The 17,950-nt window shown below is 38.3% G+C and overlaps 1 non-coding gene across 1 annotated transcript; it reads right to left on the bottom strand.

Moving 5' to 3' along the window:
- Positions 1 to 6,933: 6,933 nt before the first annotated feature.
- Positions 6,934 to 11,639, bottom strand: LOC114317779 (uncharacterized). Its single transcript, XR_014343237.1, has 4 exons — positions 9,848 to 11,639; positions 9,575 to 9,745; positions 9,117 to 9,373; positions 6,934 to 7,276 (listed from the first exon to the last, which is right to left on the bottom strand). It is a non-coding gene; the product is annotated as an uncharacterized LOC114317779 (transcript).
- Between the last annotated feature and the right edge of the window lie 6,311 nt (positions 11,640 to 17,950).

The raw sequence follows: 17,950 nt of genomic DNA, 5'->3' as shown, positions 1-17,950 counted from the left end.
CAAGTAGTAAAATCATTACCCATTGATTAAGAACATGGAGCCATAACTTGCTGCAACCATTTGTGAAATGAGATTAAAAATAAGGGAAGCCACAGAGTGAAGGAGAAAATATACATTCACATGGATTTTCATCTATAATCACAAATGACAAAGCAATGTGTAATATTTTTGCCAAAATCAACAAATAATGAAACAAGAATGTAACAATCTAAACATTTGCTTTCATATTGTCCAATTCCTTATCCACTATTCATGGCATAAACAAACAGAAGTGACAAAACTTATTACTTCCCTTGAGCAGAAAGCTTGAGAAAAAGATAGAGAGGATGAAAGAGTTTGTGAGTTTTGGAATGTCTTCTCTATAGATTTGTTAGGGAGGTACCGATAGAACTTTTAGCACCAAAATGAGGGAAAAACTTTACCTTCAAAAACAGAACTCAGGAGGCAAAAACGAGTAAAAAATTGGAAGGCCTATGAACAATACCTCGCTTGTCCTGGCGAGGTACTGTAGCTCACAACCATCTCAACGATGATTGAGCAAGTTTGTTGGAGCTATCTTTCACCCTTCCAAGCTCGCTTCTATGATTGAAAAGAGAGAATGGCTATACTGCTAAAGATGCTCTAATGTCGCACTTCACATCATCATGCTAATGCAAAAATAATTAGGGTTATATATATATATATATATTTAACATCTTTAAATACCTTACTAGAAGGTCAATAATTCAATTCTCTCTATCTACGTATGAATTTTATTCCCCGTGTATTATTGAAGTTTTTTCTTCCACTTTGAGAGTTATTTATAAAGTTTGTATTTGATTTTCATTATTATGATTATAATTTACTAAATTTCATTAAATTTTTTTATAAGAATCAAATTAAAAATATATATATTATTTTAAATTTAATTTTAATAACTTGTATGTTATATGTCAATTACTGATTTGTAAAAATCAACCAATAAAGATCCAACTTCTGTCACATCTGGACAAATAATCATAACATTTTATACTTCTTTTTTATCAAAAAAAAAAAGCGATAAAATAAAGATATTACAATTATCATATCGATTTAATTTATTTTTTATGAATAATACACACTAAAAAATTTTAAAAATAAACGATTCAAATCATTACATAAAAATAAAAAAAAATCTTATCTTAAATTTAAATTTAAATTTAAATTAAAAAAAAAAAAAAAAAACTTACATCATCCATTAACCCCACACCCCACAATGATTTACACACAACGAGTTTCAAACCTCTATAGTGATGACAACAATAATGCGGCTATGCCTTTAAAATGGATTTTTTTTTTAAGTTAAAATAGTTATAAAAAGAAAAAATATATTTTTTTAACTCAATAAGATAAAATGTCAAATTTAAATTATAATTATTTTATTTTTTCTCTCACAAAATTTAAAAAATTCAAAAAGTCTATTATAAACGAAACTTTTTAACCTAAGCTTAAAATAGTCAAAAAGTCAAAAAAATCAAAAAATCAACCCACATTTCAAACGAGCTCTATTTGGATTATAATTTTTTTATTATGAAAGTTTATGTTATATTGTTTGCTAGAGTTTTTCCTTAATTTATTAGACATAAATAATTTAAATAAATTAATTTTTCAAAATTAAATGAGAAGTACTTCTAATTTTAAATTTTAAATTTTATCTTATTAATTTTTAACTTATAAAATTAAATGAGAAGCACTTTTAAGATATACTAAATAACACTAAAGTAATGTTAGAGATCTTAAAAATTTTATTAAAATTTCTACTAAATATCTAATATGAATGCAGGACCTGCATGTGAATCCCACATGCATGTGAGATATTTGATAAAAATTTTAATAGAACTCTTAAAATATCTAATATTTTTGATAACACTAACTATTATTTTCATTTCCTACTGTGTTGATTGTTGGAACATACCAAGTCCCAAGACTCACTAGATCCCAGCGATAAAAATGCCTTTCATTTCTCAAGGAAATTGTGTGATCTCTCCACCTTCAAAGTCTTGGTTTGGCTTTGGCATGTGGGTTATGGATAATGGGGGTTAAAATAGTAATAAAAAAAATTGAACTTTTTAGTTTCAGTTAAAAGTTATCACATTTAAATTATAATAATTTTATTTTTTTTCTCACAAAAATTAAAAAACATATCCCAAACAAAACTATTTTAATCCCAAACTAAAATAATTAAAAGGTCAAAAACACCAATAAATTAACTCACATCCCAACCTTTCCAACACATATTAAACTGACAAAATTCAAATGTACATATCCACATATAATTCCAACACATTTGTCCCGTTTGGTGTAACTGTTAAAACATATTATACATTATAACTTAACAGATTATAGATTATGATTTTAATCAAAAACTGTTAATCTGTTTGGTGTACCTGTTGAATTATAGATTTAAGTTGCTGAGTAATATTTGTTAAATAAATTGTAAAGTAATTTTTTCAATTAACTTTTATTTTTTGTTATTGACCACTTGTCTACTTTTCTCATAAATAATAATAATAATAATCTATAATCCATTTGGGTCTTTTACTATTTTTAAAAAAATAAAAAAATAAAAAAAATATAAGAGTATAACCGTAAATTAACATGTCCACAATAAAAAACTGATAATCAGAAGTAAGGGGTGAGCAGCTTCTGAGAATCAATTTTTTTGAGTTAAAATAAATTGTTAAAATCAGAAACTGTTTGAAATAAGTTTAACCAAACAGTCCAAAATAACTTTTCCAAAGTTAGAAGTTATAAGTTAACTCAAAAAAATCCAAACAAACACCCCCATTGGCTGGCATTGGTTCTACTCAAGTTGAGATGAGAGTACAAATTTTTTATGTTTTTTAATTTTTTTTAAGTATAGCCATTTAATAATAATAATAATTATTATTATTTTAAATAAATCTATACGTACCTATTGGTATATTAATTCATATATATACTAATAAATGATATTGTATAATGACATTTTATAATTTTAGAGGGTTTAATCTTTGTAGTTTGTATAATATATAAATTCATAATTGTGACAATGTCATAATATATGTTGGTATATTAATTGATATACTAATTGATGCATATAGTACCATTGTATTTTTATTTTTTTGTGTACGTGACAATGTGGTTAATGAGATTATCCCTCCGTTTATTGGAGTTACTATTGAACGGTTCATGGAAATTATTTTAGATTTTTTTTTTTTAATGATATGAATTGTTCAAATTTTAAAGAATATCAAGTAGAACATACCTGTAAAAAATAAATTGAATAGATATCGATAGGCCATTCATCAACTTGCATTTGTATTTAGTTTAATATTTACATATATATATTTTTATATATAAATGCAAGTTGATGAAGGGTGTATCGATATCCAATAAATTTAATTTTTTACAGATATTTTTTAATCGATATTTTTTAAAAATTAAACTATTCAAATCATCAAAATAAATTTGAAATAATTTCTACAAACCACATAATAATTATTGTTGTGCAAGCCGTACAATAGTAATCCCTAATTCCCATTTTATTATTGGTTTTATATCCCGCTGTTTGGGAAGAAGAGTTGGGTTAGGATTGGGGTTATTTTAGTTACAAAAAGACAAAATATGCTTTTTAGCTCAATAAGATAAAATATCACATCTAACCTATAATTATTACATTCTTTCTCTCACAAAAAGTCAAAAAAAAATCAAAAAACCATTCCCAAGACTTTTAACTCTAGATTAAAATAGTCAAAAAATTAAAAAACTAAAAAACTAATCACTTTCCAAACCAATCCATAATATCATATGTCGCTGGTAATGTTGCGATTAATTTTTATTTGAAAGCATGACATTTTTATTATAACGCCCCATATCTTGTGACGTCAACAACAACCTTTTCGGCGCTTCCCAATCATGTTTGATGAGCCTCTTATAAGTGGAAATTGAATTAATAATGTTTTTTACGGTTTTTGAAGAGTGGTTATAATTTATTTTAATTTGAAAGGTTATATTATATTATTTAGTATAACTTCTATTATAATTTATTAGATAGAAATAATTTATATAGGTTAAAAAAAATGAATTATTTGAAAACTGAGATAGAAATACTTTTAATTTTTACTTTTTAATTATTAACTTTTAACTTAAAAAAATTCTAACAAACAGGGTTAATGTCACACTAAAATTATATTCAAATCAATTGTAACAAAATGACATGTGATTAATAGCGCACAAAATTACAAATTCCTTTACAGGGTGCCAGCGACATTTTCATTGGGCGTTGGAATTGTATTAATGCATTACAGCATATAATAAATTTAAAGAGAATTTTTTTGTTTGAAAAATTCTAAATATACATAAAATTATATCATTATTATAAATAATAACATGTTTAATAATATTTTGTTTTGAAATGAAATGTCCATAATGAACTAGCATTATGTATGAGTTTTTTGTTTGTGACAATGCTAAGGTATTGTTTGGTAACATTTACGTTTTCAGTTTTCTGATTATATTTACAAAATTTAAAAAACTTGAAGAAAAACTTGTTTGGTAAAAATTTTTATTTATAAATTAGTGGCCTCAGTTTATAAATCTGGCCAAAAAATGAACACAAAAAATGTGTTTCTTTTTTGAGTTTTGAGTTTTTTTTTTTTTTTACCACCCAACACTAGCCACCACCTGCCACTATTTTCCACCACCGTCTTCCATCACCACCACCCACCACCCACACCCCACCACCACTTGCCACCACCACTCACTACCCACCTGCCACCACCACCCGCCACCACCACTCACCTCTTGCCACCACCACCCACCTGCCATCCACCCGCCACTACCATCCACCGCCCTCCACCTACTTGCCACCATCACTCACCACCCACTTGCCACCACCATCCACCATTTATCACCACCAGCCACCTGCTACCACCCGCCAGCACCACTCACTGCCCATCACCACCACCATCACCCACCATCCACCTGCCACCACCGCCCATCACCCACTACCACCTACCACCCGCCACCATCACCCACCCACTCACCACCCACCACCACCACCCACCACCACCCGCCATCCGCCACCCACCCACCCGCCACCACCACCCGCCACCTACCACCCATCCGCCACTACCACCTACCATCACCCACCACCCACTTGTCACCACCACCACCCACCACCACCACCCACTCGCTACCACCTACCACCCGCCACCGTCACCCACCCACCCACCCACCGCCGCCACCGTCACCCACCCACCCGCCGCCGCCACCGCCACCACCACCACCACCACCCACTTGCTACCACCTACCACCCGCCACCGTCACCCACCCATCCACCCACCCACCACCACCACCACCTCCACCTGCCTTTAACCCGCCACCTACCCGCTACCACCCACCACCACCCGCCACCACCACCCACCACTCGCCACCACTACCACCACCACCCACTTGCTACCACCCACCACCGTCACCCACCCACCCACCCACCCACCATCACCACTCACCTGCCACCACCCACTACCACCCGCCATCCGCCATCCGCCATCCACCTGCCACCACCACCACCACCACCTGCCACCACTACCCACTCGCTACCACTCACCCATCCACCTGCCACCACCCACCACCACCAGCTACCCACCACCCACCGTCACCACTTTCCACCACCGTCTTCCGCACCACTTACTACCACTTGCCATTTCTCACTTTTTTTTATATTTTAATTTTTTTTTAAACATTTTGTCAATTACCAAACGCGTTTGTAGTTTATGTTTTTCTAAAGATAAACAAAAAATAAACAAAAAATAAACAAAAATCAGTTTATAAAATTTTTGTAAATATAAACTGAAAACGTAAACGTTACCGAACACCCCTTCCATATTTAAATTTCACATATTTTTTCTTTTATATATCACTAATATTAATCGAGTATTGACAAAGCTAGGAAATTAGCCTGTGTAGCCTTCTAACCACAATTTTTTTAACATTTTACTTTAACAAACATAAATATTTTGCTTTAAACTTATTTTTGATAGTAATATTATTCTAAATTTACGTAGCAATTATTTTTGTTGCAATCAATTTAATTCAAGGTACTTATATTTTATATTACAATTAATTAATCTTCTATTGATGATCAGAATTTTCATGAATAGAACTGCCTAAAAACATAAAATTAAATCGATTTCTACGATTTGGTTGTGGGTACAAACACTACAACAAAAAATGTCTTTGGTGACAGACTGATTTTGTCTCAATATATCAAATTTTCGTCACTAAAGTGTTCTGCGTCAAAAAATTTTTGTCACCACGTTCTTGGCCTATACGTCGTCGCTGAAAGTACCTGGTGACGAAAAACAGTTTCGTCGCCTATTTTTTATTTTGGCGACAAAATGTTTCGTCTCCGAATGTTGAATTTTTTGTCCTCTATAACATCAATTTCGTCGCTAAAACTAAATAATATTTTATTTTAATTGTTTTTCGCGACGAAATGTTTCGTCACCAAATAGATTTTAGTGACGAAAGTTTTCCGTTGGTGACGAAAGTTTTCCTCACCAACGATATGGATTAAGGTGACAAAAAAAATCGTCACTAAAATGAGCAGAAAAGAAAATTCTTCAACGACAAAAAACATTTTGTCACCAAATATTTCAATTTAGCGACGAAATATTCAGCAAATGTGATGAAATTATTTGTTTGGTATTATATCATTAGTGACAAAATTATTCGTCACATTTTTTGAAAACTAATAGCGACATTTTTTATTTTGTCACTAATAAAAATTAAAATTTTTGAAAATGGGGGTACTATTTTCTTCTGAAATTTTTTATTTTCAGTAACAATTCCCTACGCATTTCAATAACATGTTCAATAAAATATCTATTACAAATCAATACAAAATCTGTTCATTTTCATGAACATCACAATCAAATTTCAGCACTATCCACAAAAATACAATATGAACTGCGTGCGGATTATAAACATGTCTCCTAATATCCACAAAAAACGTCTACTAATATCCACAAAAATATAATATCAACCGCATGCGGATTACCAAATATATCTCCTAATATCCAACAAAAAACATGTCTACTAATATCAACAAAAATAAAATATCAATGGCAGATTACCCAACATGCCCTGTAATACTAACAAAAATAGAAAATTTACAACGCAACCAAAATACATGTAACGTAATATGAACAAAAACACAAAATGAGCTACCATCTGCCCTCCAAATTACCAAACATGTCCATATCAAATCTCGAATCTGCAAAAAAATAAAACACAAAAAAAAAAAAAAAATGCAAGTTAGACAATTATTATCTTATCCATAAAATATATAATTTAACATGCATTTTTCGAATTAGTTTTCAAATCGAGAGTCCGGTACAAGTTCCGTAAGTTTCCACAACTTACATTGGTCTCTCCCAATGTGTTTGAGGTGTTCCCCGGGCCGTCCCGTGGCTGTTGCACGATTTTGGCCCCCGAAGGTCTATTTTCAAGCTTAAGTGTGAAAAAGTACAATTTTGGACTTAGTTTTCAAACCGGAAGACTCGTGCTAGTTCCGTAAGTTTCCAAAACTCCCATTGGTCCCTCCCGAGGTGTTTGAGGTGTTCCCCAAGCCGTCTCGTGGCTGTTGCACGATTTTGGCCTCCGATGGCCTATTTTCAAGTTTAAGTGTGAAAACGTACATTTTTTGACTTAGTTTTCAAACTAAGAGTCCCGTGCTAGTTTCGTAAGTTTTCACAACTCACATTGGTCCCTCCCGACATGTTTGAGGTGTTCCCCGGGCCGTTTCGTGGCTATTGCACGATTTTGGCCTCTGATGGCCTATTTTCAAGCTTAAGTGTGAAAAAGTACATTTTTGGACTTAGTTTTCAAACCGATAGTGCCGTGCTAGTTCTGTAAGTTTTCACAACTCACATTGATCCCTCCCGAGGTGTTTGAGGTGTTTCTTGGGCCGTCTCGTGGCTGTTGCACGATTTTGGCCTACGGTGGCCTATTTTCAAGCTTAAGTGTGAAAAAGTGCCTTTTTGGACTTAGTTTTCAAACCCGGAGTCCCGTGCTAGTTCCGTAAGTTTCCACAACTCACATTGGCCCCTTTCGAGGTGTTTGAGGTGTTCCACGGGCCGTCTCATGGCTGTTGCACGATTTTGGCCTCTGGTGGCCTATTTTCAAACTTAAGTACGAAAAAGTGTATTTTTTGATTTAGTTTTCAAACCAGGAGTCTCGTGCTAGTTCTGTAAGTTTCCACAACTCATATTGGTCCCTCTCGAGGTGGTTGAGGTGTTCCCTAGGCCGTCTCATGGCTGTTGCATGATTTTAGCCTCCGATGTCCTATTTTCAAGCTTAAGTGTAAAAAAATACAATTTTGGACTTAGTTTTCAAACCGGGAGTCCCGTGCTAGTTCCGTAAGTTTCCACAACTCACATTGGTCCCTCCTAAGGTGTTTGAGGTGTTCCCCGGGCCATCTCGTGGCTTTTGCACGATTCTGGCCTCCGATGGCCTATTTTCAAGCTTAAGTGTGAGAAAGTGTATTTTTCGACTTAGTTTTCAAACCGGGAGTCCCGTGCTAGTTCCGTAAGTTTCACAACTCACATTGGTCCCTCCCGAGGTGTTTGAGGTGTTTCTTGGGCGGTCTCGTGGCTGTTGCACGATTTTGGCCCCCGATGGCCTAGTTTGAAGTTTAAGTGTGAAAAAGTGCAATTTTTGACTTAGTTTTCAAACCGGTAGTCCCGTGTTAGTTCCGTAAGTTTTCACAACTCACATTGATCCCTCTTGAGATGTTTGAGGTGTTCCCCGGGCCGTCTCGTGGCTATTGCATGATTTTGGCCTCCGTTAGCCTATTTTCAAGCTTAAGTGTGAAAAAGTGCCTTTTTGGACTTAGTTTTCAAACCAGGAGTCCCGTGCTAGTTCCATAAGTTTCCATAGCTCACATTGGTCCCTCCCGAGGTGTTTGATGTGTGACATGACAATATAGTTCTTGAAACCCTATCATTTTTAGTGAGACCTTGATGCAAGTTGTTTGTTGCGCACATATAGAGAAAGAATAAGAGTTCACACTTACATTAAATATTAATTATTGACCACATTGCTAAAAAACATACCTCAGCTACTAACAGTTTTTCATCATATCTCAAAGAACATGTGGTGCTTAAGGCATGCACTAGATCCTTACATCTTCCATACTTTAGTACAGTTACAATGACTGGAAATAGCAAAGTACTCCCATCCGTGCTCATGACTGTCAAAGTCATTGAGCGCATTGTTGTTGAAGGTAGTGGTGATGAAAGATACATGAATGGATCAAATGTAATGGATAATTTCTTGCAAGCTGGACAAACCAATTTTGAACGGTATTGACCTTATAGTAAAAAAAGAAACAGAATAGAGAATTCAATTCAGTTAAAAAGACCAAGCAAATTTACAGCATATGCTACCGAAGCACCAAAGTTTGAAGCAAAGAAAACTAATCCAAATACTGCTCTAATCTTAAATCATAAAACAAGTACATATTAAAATGAATTCAATCGTGGTAGAAAAGTCCAAATCATAGAAGACTCACTTGGCACATATCAACTATGATGGAGTCATTGCGAGCTAGATGATTTCGCCAGTGCTCATCTACCACTTCTTCATCAGGCCGATCTTTTGCTTCCTTTGCTTCTATGTAAGGTTTGTAATTCACACGATTGAGATTTTCATGGAGCCCATCCAAAAAAAAAGCAAGAAATTCCTACGTTAAAAGCAACAAATTATAAGAAATATTTTACCTCCAAAAGACATAGAGAAACAATAATACATACTACACTTCTAAAAGCAAGGGAAGTTCACTAACTTGGGAATCATGTTGGCTATAGCCACTGAATTGAGGTGCAAAAGCAGAAAGTTTCGATTTGAACGCTCTTGGAGCCCATAGCTTCCCTAACAAATCTCCAAATTGTAAAGCAAGTTCACCCCGGCCAAAAAGTGCACATTGAGAGAGAGAGAGAGAGAGAGAGAGAGAATGACACATTTAAGAGGCCGCCAACAAAAAACATAACAAGAGGGCAAAATGCCAGAACAAGCTCTTTCAAAAGTACAATAACTAATTGTTGGATTCTAAATATACACAGATTCATGCCCAAAGGATTTATGTCCTTTCTGTAGGCTCTAAGAAAATAATCAACAAGCTTTGGAGTATGCACCAAACACTGAATGGCACTGTTCATGAAACAAGTGTTCCCAAGATTATATAACCATGTTAAGCCCAAGTTACAAGCTTCCTTGTAACTACTACCAAATGGTGAACTTCTATTAACTCTAATATGTGAGTTAACATGATCAGTGTTCCTATTCATCTGATGTGAACCACCATGAAGGGAACCTCCAACAATAGACTATTCTACTGTCATTTTATCTTTCCTTCCGCCTCCCATCTTCATAAAAAATGACGATCCATAGACTTGCAATTCTAGATGAATCTGTACACAAGTGTGGCAAAAGGTGAACAAAATTAAATGAATATTTGAATGCTAAATATGAATTAACATTTATGGGAAAAGGCAAAGGATGACAATTAAGAATGAAGTATACAGAGCATTTGAGTTCCAAATAACTAAAATTGATACGGTTATTGCTCTGGCAATAAATCCTAAAACTATTCTGAACCAATAGACAAACCTCAAAAGATCACAGACCAAAAAATGGTCTAGCAAACAAAAATGGAAGTGTCCACATATAATATGTGATGTTTCCATACACCACTAGCACCTCATCAAGAGTCAAGATCAATGGCCAATGCACAACAATACTTTATGTTTCGGTTCTTTTGACACCTGAAAGTGAATGCCCAACAGGCTGGACCATTCCAGGTTAGCATCAAACTAAGAGATCCTCAGCAAATTATTGTTAGTGAAAAATATATTTTCTTCTTCTTTTGCCATTATTTTTAACAAGAAGAAAACAAGTTGCATCGATCTCAGACGATCCAACTAACTGCCCCACTGAGAAATTAAAAAAATATATATATGATATACCTTTATAGGAATCAGAAGTAACCACCAATTTGGTGTTTCCTACTAATTGTAATGCACAAAATAATATAAACCATAACCAAAACAAACCCAATAAAATACTGCAACTATTAAATTTTTATTAGATATTAGTTGCAAGTAGAATCATCTTGAAATTAAAAAAAAAATAATGTCTAAAATGTAGTGGCTTGCATGGGAGATCTTCCTCTATAGTAGAGCTCACCAAGGGCAGAACCTGTTAAGCATGTGCAACAATGGACAAATTTTAGTTAAAGCCAGCATCTATATCAAAAAGTTCCTTCATAATTTGATGGGGATTGTTATTTTACATGGCTATATATTTCACATTGGTTCTTGAATGTAGTGGCATTTTCAGTTAGTTTTGGGTACAGATTATTGATCATGGAAAAGATGGGCAAAACAATAAAGACAAATGAATTAGCAAGAAAAGAAAAATATAGTGTAAGCAAATGAATCAAAATACATGCATTTCACACTCTTCCAGAGAGAGAGAGAGAGCTCTTTATGGTGCCCTGCCTATCAAACATAAAATCTATTCTGAAATTTGCTTATTGGTGAGGGGAAAAAAATTCAAAAAAAAATAAGTCACTCTACATAAACCTGGTAAGTTGAAGCAAAGCTTTTGAAGTGGGCAAAGCTTTTCTGGTCTTATTCATTAACTAAAATTTAAAATTGCCCATGTTGTACATTCTCCCGTGTGTATAACTTCAGTAGATTTTCAACTTGGTCTTACAACCATAGTTTGTTGTCATAGTACAGATTACCGATTCATGGTAATTTTGTCAAACACTTGGTGATCAACCCACTTTATATATGATCATTGAGTTCACAAGTATATGACTAATTAGTTCACAAACAATGAATTCAAAGGGAGGTCAGTAGATGGGGAAAGAGTGGAAAAAAGGGATGATTGAGATACAAATTTATCAGATAGAAAATTACATATATAAAAGATGTTTGTGTAAACATAATAAAAGAAATACCTTGAAATCAGACAGAGGGTTTCTAGTCAGACAATCCTATGTAACAGAAACAAATCCTCATACAAAAAGAAAAACAGTAATGTAACAAAAACAAACCCGCCAAGTCTATGCAATGAAGGGGCCGAGGGTGCTGTGTGCACAAGAACAGAAGATGCTACGGGCATGCGGGCAGAAAGTACTGCGAGTACAATCATACCGGGGCCAGATAGGTGTCTGTCGGCCGCCGACGGAATGTGGTGGGAAGACGATGATTTATGTCTTGCCCACACAGATGAAGATTGGGGAAACCATCAGCCAGACGACACCTGGTATGTCGGAGAAGTCGACCATATGACGAGAAGTGGGCGGTATTTCAAGCCCCCGCACCTGGACCAGCTGGAGGCATCTGGGAAGGATAAAGAAACTGAGAAACAGAAGGAGAAACAGCTTGAAGAGGAGGCGGTACTGAAGCAGTTAAAGAAGATACAAGCAGACATCTCCATCTGGGGACTGCTTATAGCTTCACGAGTGCACAGACAGGCTGTCCTTTCGGCCATGGACAAAGCCAAGCTTTCTATAGACACCACGCCAGAGCAGCTGGTTGGATTGATTTTTCCGGGAGGAGGTTCCCCGATGTTGACCTTTTCTGATAAAGAACTGCTGCCTGAGGGCGCAAATCATAACAAACCCCTTTACATCTCTGTGGAATGCAGAGGCAAGTGGGTGCCAGTGGTTCTTATCGACATGGGATCCGCCATTAATATATGCCTGTCAAGGACGGCATATGCGATCGGGTTGAAGCCCGCGGACTTCGTGTCGACAACTCAAGTGATCAGAGCCTATGATAACACTAGCAGGGAGGTGATGGGGACTGTCAAAATTCAGACTCAGGTTGGTCCAGGACAACACAACATTGAATTCCATGTCTTGGACGTTTCCGCAACCTTTAACCTACTTTTGGGGTGACCGTGGTTGCACCAGGTCAAGGCAGTCTCTTCCACTTTGCATCAAATGCTGAAGTACCCTCACGGGAAAGGGGTAGCTATTGTTTTTGGGAATTCATCAATTCATCCACCGTCAGAAATGTCTACACCAGTCTTGGAAATCGAGTACGGCATGGAAGATGTGTTCTTATCAGGGTTTACTCTGGCTGAGGCCCGGGTTGTGCAGAATATCATGGCCGTCAATGAGGGAGTATATGTCAGTGCTTAATCTGTATACCTCATGAACAAGCTACAACACATCCCCGGGATGGGATTAGGAAGGAGCGGCCGGAAGGGCGTCGCAGCATTGGCCGAAGTGCCACACAACCCTCATACCTTTGGCTTGGGATATCTGCCTACCAAAGAGGACTGGGTGAGGAAGGGAAAGGAAATGGCTGGAAGAGCCAAAGCAAAGAAGACAGGGAAGCCTTTTGAGTTAATGTATCGACCCATTTAGGGTACCCTGAACGAACGCTTCATCCGGGAGGGGGAGGACTTCCCATTTTGTGGCTTCCCAGAACCGTGGCTGAACGCGGAGAGGAAACGCATGCCGGGGTTTGAGATTTTCTTTGACCTGTAACTATCCGGGGATGACGTTGTCGAAGAGCAGACAGACCCATCAGCTGAGGTTGAGCAGTATAAGAAAGTGCAGTCTGAGGACGCCGAACTTGAAATGGGGGTAGCACTGGCATGTCTACTTTCAGATCCTCCGATCAACCAGGAGTGCTTGGGGGATAACTTCTCGGTATGCGTGATCGGGAATGGAACGGCTGCGGGCCCGCCAGCAACTATTTTGGATGCATCTATCGCACCTTCTCTCATTTGGCAGTATGAAGAGGGATTTTTGTCCAGCAGTACCGAGTCAGGTAGTGAGCCGGAATCTGATTCCACCGAGTCTTGTGAGTCGGAATCAGGTTCCAGCTCGACTGAGTCTGAGTCTGGTAATCCTGGGGATGATAACCCGGATGCCACAATCTTGTCTAGGTCGTCTTTTTCTTTCTCTTTTGAGTCTGTTGTAACCGAGGAATCGGACGATTTGGATGTGCTTAATGAGAATCAAGTAGCTGTGGTTTCTGAGTACTTTTCTGTGCCTTTGATTTATTGCATTAACTCAGACTTTCAAAATTTTGATGAAAACGACGAGGACAAAGTTCCTCCGGTTTTGCAACGCTTAATTGAACAAGAGCATGAAAGATTTGTTAAACCCCTGGTTGATGAAATCACCATAGTAAATATTGGTACTGAGGAGGACCCGCGGCTGGTCCAGATCGGGTCCACGTTGTCTTCAGAGGAACGCGAGCGCTTAGTCGCTTTATTAAAATATTTCAAAGATGTATTTGCGTGGTCCTACGAAGACATGCCTGGAATCGATCCTGAGATTGTACAGCACCGGATCCCTCTTGATCTCAAGGCCCGACCCGTCAAGCAGAAACTCAGGAGGATCCGTCCCGACTGGGCTCTCAAGATTAAGGAAGAAGTCACCAAGCAAATCGACGCAAGCTTCCTGCTGGTATCCGAATACCCGACTTGGTTGGCCAACATCGTCCCAGTGCCAAAGAAGGATGGCAGGATCCGAGTGTGCGTGGATTTCAGGGATTTGAACAGAGCTAGTCCGAAGGACGACTTTCCCTTGACGCATATTGATGAGTTAGTGGACTTCACAGCGGGGCATGCTTTGCTCTCATTCATGGATGGTTTCTCAGGTTACAATCAGATAGTGATGGCACCAGAAGACAGAGAAAAGACTGCTTTCACCACCTCGTGGGGGACTTACTGCTACAGAGTGATGCCGTTTGGGTTGAAGAATGCTGGAGCTACATATCAACGGGCCGCGACTACGATACTGCATGATACGATATTGCATGTATGTGGATGACATGATTGTCAAGTCCAAAGAAAGGGACGGCCACTACACCGCCTTGCAAAAGTTCTTTCAAAGGATCAGAGAATTTCGGTTGCGGCTGAATCCTCAGAAGTGTACGTTTGGTGTTACAGCGGGAAAAATGTTGGGATTTCTGATTACACAAAGGGGCATCGAGGTCGACCCTTCAAAGATCAAGGCCATCTTAGAAATGCCACCACCAAGGACTGCAAAGGAGGTGCGAGGCTTTTTGGGTAAAGTGCAATTCATAAGACGGTTTATCTCAAAATTAACCTTGACTTGTGAACCACTTTTTGGTCTCTTGAAGAAAGGCAAGAAATTCCAATGGGACGGCCGATGCCAAGCTTCTTTTGAACAGATCAAAGAATATTTACAGAACCCGCCCGTGTTGTCACCGCCAGAGCCGGGGAAACCGTTAATATTATACCTTTCAGTGACCGAGACCACAATGGGCTGTATGCTCGCACAAGAATCAGAGGACAAAGTGGAGAGAGCCATCTACTATCTGAGCAAGAAGATGCTAGAGTATGAGACTCGCTATACACCATTGGAGAAGGCTTGCTTAGCTTTGGTATGGACTACCAGGAAGTTGCGGCACTACCTGTTAGCTCACTCCGTAATGTTGGTTTCACGACTCGATCCCATCAAATATCTTTTCGAGAAACCGGCACTTACGGGTAGGCTAGCTCGTTGGTTGTTGTTGCTCTCCGAATTCAACCTGAAATATGTGACACGCAAGTCAGTCAAGGGAAGAGCAGTAGTAGAATTCTTAGCCGATCATCCAGTGGAAGGAGGTGAAGCAGTTGAATACTTATTCCCAGATGAAGCCATTTTGCACATCGACGACGAGTATTGGACGATGTACTTTGACGGAGCATCAAATCAGTACGGGTATGGGATAGGAGTGTTGCTGATAGCACCCGACAATTCCCATATCCCTTTAGCCTTCAAACTCCGGTTCAAAGTCTCGAACAACGAAGCAGAATATGAGGCATGCATTGCCGGTCTAGAAGCAGCCCTGGAACTAGGAGCAAGACGGTTGGATGTCATCGGGGATTCAAACCTTGTTGTGTCTCAAGAAAAAGGAGATTGGAAAGTCAAAGAAGAAAAGATGATGATGTATCACCAGACCTTGGACTTGTTAATTCCTCGGTTTGAAAAGCTAAACTTTGCTTATCTTCCAAGAGAGAACAACAGGTTCACAGATTCTTTAGCAACTCTACCTTCCATGATAGACATCCCGTTTGGAATTCGGATGCATTCAGTCGTCATTGACCAGAAATTTGCGCCAGCCTATGAGTCGATCGCTGCTATAAATGAGGTTCAGGACGAAAACCCCTGGTATTATGACATTTGTAATTTCTTGGAAAAGGAAGTATACCCACCAGGGGTAAATGCCAAGGATAAAAGGGCAATCAGAAGAATGGCCGTTCAGTTCATCATCTGTGGGGGTAAGCTGTATAAGAGAGGTCATCTGGGAATGCATAAGTTGTGTGTTGAAGCCGAGGAATCGAAGCGCCTGATGGAGGCCATCCATGGAGGAGAATGCGGTGCGCATATGAACGGAGTAATGCTAGCGCGAAAGACCCTCAGACAGGGTTGCTACTGGTACACCATGGAGGAGGATTGTATCGATTTTGTTCGACGATGCCACAAGTGTCAGATTCATGCAAACCGCATGAATATCCCGCCGTCAAAACTATACAACATGACTTTGCCATGGCCATTTTCAGTTTGGGGAATCGATGTGATCGGGGTTGTCACTCCGAAGGGGTCGAATAGGCATGAGTTCATCCTGGTTGCGATAGATTATTTCACGAAGTGGGTCGAGGCCCAATCGTATGCGGTGTTGAAGGCGTCGCACGTTGCAAAGTTTATCAGAAACAACATCATCTGTCGCTATGGGGTCCCAAATGAGGTCATTTCAGATAATGGTTCCCACTTTAAGAAGGAAGTGATTGACTTGTTGGAGAAATACAACGTGGCTTTCCATAAGTCATCCACATATCGGCCGTAAACCAACGGAGCGGTCGAGGCCGCCAACAAGAATATCAAACACATACTGCAGAAGATGGTGGAAACCTACCGGGATTGGCCAGATAAGCTGCCATTTGCTCTGTGGGGCTACAGGACTTCAATTAGAACTTCTACCGGAGCAACTCCGTATTCATTGGTTTATGGGATGGAGGCCGTTCTACCTATCGAGATTGAAGTTCCGTCATTACGAGTATTGGCTGAGTGTCAAATAGCCGAAGCAGATTGGCAGTAGAGCAGGTTTGAGGAACTCATGCTCTTTGAGGAGAGAAGACTGAAAGCACTGTACCATGTTCAAGGTTATCAGCGCAGAATTGCCCGGGCTTTTAACAAGAAAGTTAAGTCCAGGAATCTAAAGGAAGGAGATTTGGTGCTCAAGGACAACCGAGCTCCCATCCACGACCCAAGGGGCAAGTTCAGACCTAATTGGACTGGTCCTTACATCATCAAAGCTATTGGTCAGGTGGAGCTGTGGTTCTGATGGACCTAGATGGCCTGGAATTTTCCCAACCGATCAACATGGACAAGTTGAAGAAATATTACCCCTGAGAGGCTCGCTAGGCCGAAAACCCGAAAGGGCGACCTAGGCAAAAGTTAGAGCATTGAAAAATTAGAAAACATAAAAACTGAGCTCGCAAGGTTGAAAACCCGCAAAAGGCGGCCTTGACAAAAGTTAGAGCGTAAAAGGAGAGTGAAAATACTCGAGTGAATCTTAGCCTGAACTACGTAAGGCTTGATTACCATCTTCGGGATACGTAGGCAATTTCATCCTGAAGTTCAGCCATAAACTTTTCCCTGATCAACTTTGTCCATTTGATCATCTCAGTCATCTTTGTCTATCAGCATCCGTTTGAATCTCCGGTGCAGTGCTCTTCAGACTAGGGGCAACTTTCCAGTTGCAGGGATCCGGGGTTGTGCATCTCAGTGACAGATCTCAGGCGTGTCCAGTTTTGATCCATATCGAAAATGGTTTTTAAAAGTTTTAATAAAAAGTTGACTTTGTTCAAATTAATCTTTCTACAACTAGGACCATTTTTGGACCAA

The sequence above is a fragment of the Camellia sinensis genome, chromosome 10, assembly GCF_055761805.1.
Source record: "Camellia sinensis isolate YWXY chromosome 10, ASM5576180v1, whole genome shotgun sequence".
NCBI classification, from domain to species: Eukaryota; Viridiplantae; Streptophyta; class Magnoliopsida; order Ericales; family Theaceae; genus Camellia; species Camellia sinensis.
The sequence above is the reverse complement of the archived record's forward strand: the minus strand, read 5'-3'. Positions and strand labels throughout refer to the sequence as shown.